Source organism: Amblyraja radiata, chromosome 26 (assembly GCF_010909765.2).
Source record: "Amblyraja radiata isolate CabotCenter1 chromosome 26, sAmbRad1.1.pri, whole genome shotgun sequence".
In the NCBI taxonomy this organism is placed as follows: Eukaryota; Metazoa; Chordata; class Chondrichthyes; order Rajiformes; family Rajidae; genus Amblyraja; species Amblyraja radiata.
In genome coordinates this window covers 10263229-10269228 of record NC_045981.1, presented here as the reverse complement: position 1 = coordinate 10269228, position 6000 = coordinate 10263229, and positions in this window count along the sequence as shown.

Sequence of the window (6000 nt, the reverse complement as noted above, 5' to 3'; positions counted from 1 at the left end):
TTTGTCATGCCCGTCTGCTGTTGTCTGATGGTTCTCACACCCTCGCCACCTTCATAGACTCTGGTTGTGACATTAATCTTATGGACAAGGAACTAGCCCGCCAGCTTGGCATCAGTTGTGTTCCCCTCCCTGAACCTGTTCCCGCCAACGCCCTCGACGGCCATCTCCTGGGGACTGTTTCTCACCAGACGGTTCCAGTGCGCATGCTCCTGTCTGGTAATCACCATGAGACCATCCAGTTCCACATCCTGCAGTCTCCCCGTCTTCCCCTCATCCTGGGTTACCCCTGGCTTCGGCGACACAACCCCAACATCGACTGGAGGACGGGGGTCATCTTGGGTTGGAGCCCTTCCTGCCACCAAGTGTGCTTGAAGCAAGCCTCAGCTCCTCAACCGGCCACCTGCTCCAGTTCTGCTCCAGCCGAGTACCATGACTTTGGGGAGGTTTTTAGCAAGCCTAGGGCCACCTCCCTTCCTCCTCATTGGCCCTATTACTGCGCCATAGACCTCCTGCCTGGTTCCGCTCCTCCTAGAGGTCGCCTTTACTCCCTGTCCGCCCCTGAGAGAGGCGCCATGGAGAAATACATAAACGACTCCTTGGCTGCTGGTCTCATCCGTCCCTCCTCGTCTCCTGCTGGGGCTAGGTTCTTCTTCGTGGAGAAGAAGGACAAATCTCTGCGTCCCTGCATAGATTACCGGGGGCTCAACGGCATCACGGTGAAGAATCGCTACCCTCTCCCACTCATCTCCTCTGCTTTCGAGCTCCTGGAGGGGGCCAGCATTTTTTCGAAGTTGGATCTACGCAACGCCTACCACTTGGTCCGCATCAAAGAGGGAGATGAGTGGAAGACCGCCTTCAACACTCCCACGGGACATTATGAATACCTGGTGATGCCCTTTGGCCTCACGAACGCCCCGGCCATCTTCCAGGCTTTGGTCAATGACGTTCTCAGAGACATGTTGAACAAGTACGTGTTCGTCTATATTGATGACATCCTCATCTTTTCACGGACCAAGGAGGAACACGTACACCACGTCCAGGCAGTTCTACATCGGCTCCTGGAGAACTCGCTCTTCGTTAAAGCTGAGAAGTGCGAGTTTCACTCCCCGTCAGTCTCCTTCCTAGGATACATCGTTGGCCAAGGGAACATCAAGATGGAAAACGCCAATGTCTCTGCTGTCACCACCTGGCCTGTTCCTGACTCCCGCAAGCAGCTCCAAAGGTTCCTGGGGTTCGCCAATTTTTACCGACGGTTCATCCGTGGCTACAGTTCTGTGGCCGCACCCCTCACGGCACTCACCTCCTCCAAGGTTCCGTTCCGGTGGTCTGCCGCGGCCAACGAAGCTTTTCAGACACTCATGCGGCCTTTTCACGGGGCGACTTGACGCAAGAGTTAACCGGAGTTTAACATCGTGGGAACCTCGTGCGATAACAGTACGACATTCGTGGACCACCGTAGCGCTAACGGCAGGTAATCGTGTAACTTGGTGACTCGGGAGAAAATTCAAGAAAGTTTGAATTTCTCCAAGAGTGACTTGTACACTTGTGGTTGAGCATTGCAACATTATATGAACGTAGTGGCCAGTGCGATATCCGTAATAACTCTTGCGGGTACTGTGGGAACTCCTGCGAACGGTGAACCCGGAAGCTGGACAGAGGGGACAGAAGGTGAGTAAAAATTGTCTTCTGTGGGATTGAATTTAAAAAATAAATAAAAATAAAGATTTGCATCCGCATATGGACATCAACATGTTCATGAGTTATGTTAATGAGATTCAAGAAAATAACTATAATCTTTAAAAGGGACTTTACTGAAAGGTTACGCATTTTTATGGTCCGTGAGAATTTTTTCACATGTACTTCTTGAGAGATACAGGTCGGAGTCCTCGCCGACTAGCGATCGATGCCTTTCCGAAGCAGGGTCCGGAACGCTACCAATCAATGTTGTACAGAGACCCGTGTAAGGAGTGAACTGCACATGCTGGTTTAAACCGAAGACAGACACAAAAAGCTGGAGTAACTCAGCGAGTCAAGCAGCATCTCTGGAGAAAAATAGCTGATGTTTCGGGACAAGACACATCTTCAGACTCAATTCCGATTAGGATGTCTGAAGAAGGGTTCCGATTCGAATCGCCACCTATTCTTTTTCTCCAGAGATGCTGCCTGACCCGCTGACTTACTCCAGCTTTTTATGTTTTTCTTCCCAGATCTGACTTACCTGCTGAGTTACACCAACATTTTGTGTCCTTCTGTGCGTATTAACCAGCATTAACCAGCGTCTGCAGTTCCTTTAGACATTACCTAACTTCAGATTTTAGAGATATAGCGCGTGGGAACTCCTGCGAACGGTAAACCCGGAAGCTGGACAGAGGGGACAGAAGGTGAGTAAAAAAGGTGGTCTCAATATCGACAAGGGAACATGTGTCCTTCGAGGACGTCCCACCTAATTGTCATTGTTGGATAATCTTTTTAACAGGAACACTTGCAGAGATGGCTCCCAGAAAATCTCAAAGAAAGGGGGTAAAGCGTGTCAGAGATGTTTTTGCCATGTTGCTCTATTCAGTTTCTATATTGTTTCAGTTTCTATATCTATATTGTTGCTCTATTCAGTTTCCCAGGGGGTTGGGACGGGACTGGAGTTGGGAGGGAAAGGTGGGGGAGTCGAGGGAGAGGAGGGGGAGACAGATGGGGGTGTCTTCATTTACTGGCGGCGGGTGTCTGTCACTGAAACAGGCAGGTGAGATTTCACATCCACCTTGTGTGTGCCTCTCTCTCTCTCTCCCTCCCTCTTACACAGGCTGAGAGACTCTGCCTCTGTGAGTGTACGTCTCTTTCTCCCCCTCTCCCACACACAGTAAGACCGAGGTACTGTGCTCAGTCCATCTGTGTCTCCCACATACACAGTAAAACATGTCTCCAAATGAGCCAATTCAACCAAGGGAGGATATTTATAGTGTGTGAAAAAAAAGTTACATCATTTGTGTCACGTGTAGTTCATGATGTTCATTCAAGATTTAACGCGAAAGCTCGGGAGACGGACAAGTCACTCGCACAAATAACAGAAATGCCGAGTACCGTGGGAACTCTTTATCTACCCCCCGTTATATCGTGCGAGACTCGTGCTGGACCACGACCACTTCACTCTGGTGACATCTTGTGTCAACTCGCCCCGTGAAAAAGCCCCATCAAGACACGGTTTACATCGGCCCCCATCCTCCAAGTTCCGGACTCAGAGAGACAGTTTGTGGTGGAGGTGGACGCCTCCGACGTGGGGGTGGGAGCTGTTCTGTCCCAGCGGGCTGCCGGGGACCAGAAGCTCCATCCATGCGCCTTCTTCTCCCGACGCCTGACCCCTGCTGAGAGGAATTATGACATTGGCAACCAAGAACTGTTGGCGGTTAAGTTGGCGTTGGAGGAATGGCGTCACTGGCTGGAGGGAACCGAGCAGCCTTTCTTGGTTTGGACTGACCACAAGAACCTTGAATACCTCCAGTCAGCCAAGAGGCTCAACTCTCGTCAGGCCCGCTGGTCTCTCTTCCTCACCCACTTCAACTTCTCCCTCTCCTAACGACCTGGGTCCTGCAACGTGAAGCCCGATGCCCTCTCTCGACAGTTCTTGGCGAAGGAGGAGCCTGCCTTTGGCCCCAACACCATCCTCCCGTCCTCGCACAGGGTTGCCTCCCTCACCTGGGAAATGGAGGAGAGGGTCAAGGCGGCCTTGGAGAACCAGCCGGGACCCAGCGCATGCCCTCCTGATCGCCTGTTTGTGGTTTCTGCCCTGCGGTCCGACGTCCTTCAGTGGGCCCACAGCTCTCGACTCACCTGTCATCCCGGCATTCAGCGGACCAAGGGGATGGTGCTACGGAGGTTCTGGTGGGCATCGCTGGAGTGGGACACTCGGGAGTTTGTCAACGCCTGTCCCGTTTGCAACCAGCACAAGGTCTCACACCGAGCTCCTGCGGGTCATCTGCTTCCACTGCCTGTACCCCATCGACTATGGTCCCACATCTCCCTGGACTTCGTTACCGGCCTGCCCCCATCCAGTGGTCACACCACCATCCTGACCGTGGTCGATAGATTTAGCAAGATGGCTCACTTCGTGCCCCTGCCCACGCTTCCGTCAGCCAAGGAGACTGCCGAGCTCATGTTACTCCACATCTTCAGGCTCCATGGTCTCCCCGTCGATGTAGTCTCCGACCGGGGACCCCAGTTTGCCTCTGTGTTCTGGAGGGAGTTCTGCACGCTTGTGGGGGCCACCGTGAGTCTGACGTCCGGATTTCATCCCCAGTCCAACGGCCAAACTGAAAGGAAGAATCAGGAGATGGAGACGGCGCTGCGGTGTATGGTGTCCAAGCATCCCTCCTCCTAGTCCCAGCAGTTGTTGTGGGTGGAGTACGCCCACAACACCCTGACAAGCTCGGCCACTGGGCTCTCCCCTTTCCAGTGTGCCTACGGGTTCCAGCCTCCACTGTTCCCGGCGATGGAGAAAGAGGTTTCCTGCCCGTCCGTCCAGGCCTTCATTCGTCGCTGCCGCAGGACGTGGACCCATGCCAGGGCGGCTCTTCTCCGCTCCGTGGACCATTACGCCACGGCTGCCAACCGTCACCGCACCCAGGACCCCACCTACCTTGCGGGCCAGAAGGTGTGGCTGTCGACCCGGGACCTTCCCTTGAGGGTGGAGTCCAAGAAGTTGGCACCCAAGTTCATCGGTCCCTTTGAGATTCAGAAGGTCATCAACCCAGCGGCTGTGAGGCTCAAGTTGCCTCGTTCCATGCGGGTCCATCCTACGTTCCACGTGTCCAGAGTAAAGCCCGTCCGGGAGAGCTCCCTGGTCCCCGCAGTCCCTCCTCCTCCACCTCCTCGTCTCATCAACGGAGGCCCCGCCTTTACGGTGCACCGCCTCCTGCGCTCCCGCCGTCGCGGGAGGGGTCTCCAATACCTGGTCGATTGGGAGGGTTACGGTCCAGAGGAGAGGTCCTGGGTTCCTGCTCCACACATCCTGGACGCCTCCCTCATCAGGGAGTTTCACCGGCGTCATCCTGACCAGCCGTCCAAGTCCGCCACTCCTAGAGGGGTCGCCACCCTGAGACTCTGTCCCCTCTTCCGTCTGAGGCGCCCAGTGACGACGCGACGGAGCTTTCCTCTGATGCTATGGAGGAGGATGCGGACATGGATGTCTCGGACGAATATTAGCCCTCCTCCGGTCCCCCTCCTCCCACCCAACTCTGCGTGGGATTGGGTTTATTTTCTTTATTGTTTTTTGTTGTTGTTTTGGGACGTCAGGAGCCGTCCCTTGAGGGGGGGGTTCTGTCACAGTCTGCCCTCTCCTCATTCTCATCCACTTCACCTCCCAGTACTTTCCCACCGGTCCCTCCTTCTCCTCACCTGCCTGCCTGCCACTCCCCTCTCATCAGCCCAACTCTCCTCACCTGTTGCACTCAGTTGCCTCTGACCACCAATTAACCCGGTATATAGACTCTCCTCACCGTTCGCACAGTGCCAGATTGTTCTCAGCATTCATGCAAAACTCTCCAGCGATTTCCCGATTTCCTGCCTGGCTTCGACTCTCCTTTCGTCTGTCCCTCGCTGGTTTGTTTGCATCGTGTGTTGGATCTCCTGGTGACTGGACCTTCCGCTACCCCGACTACGTCTCCTGCCTGCCCCTCTTCAGAACCCTCGCTCAATCCTGAGCCTCTGTGTGAGTACGGTGTACCCATTCCTGTGTTACTACTCTGTGTTACAGTATCGTAATAAAGTTCCTTACCACCTATACCTGCCTGATTCTGTGCTGCTATTGGGTCCAAGCTATACCCGTTACAATAGTGGAGTCGGGGGATATGGGGAGAAGGCAGGAACGGGGTACTTACTGATTGGGGGATGATCAGCCATGATCACATTGAATGGCAGTGCTGGCTCAAAGGGCCGAATGGCCTACTACTGCACCTATTGTCTGTTGTTCTCCGGGTGCTCTGGTCTCCTCTCACATCGCAAATACATGTG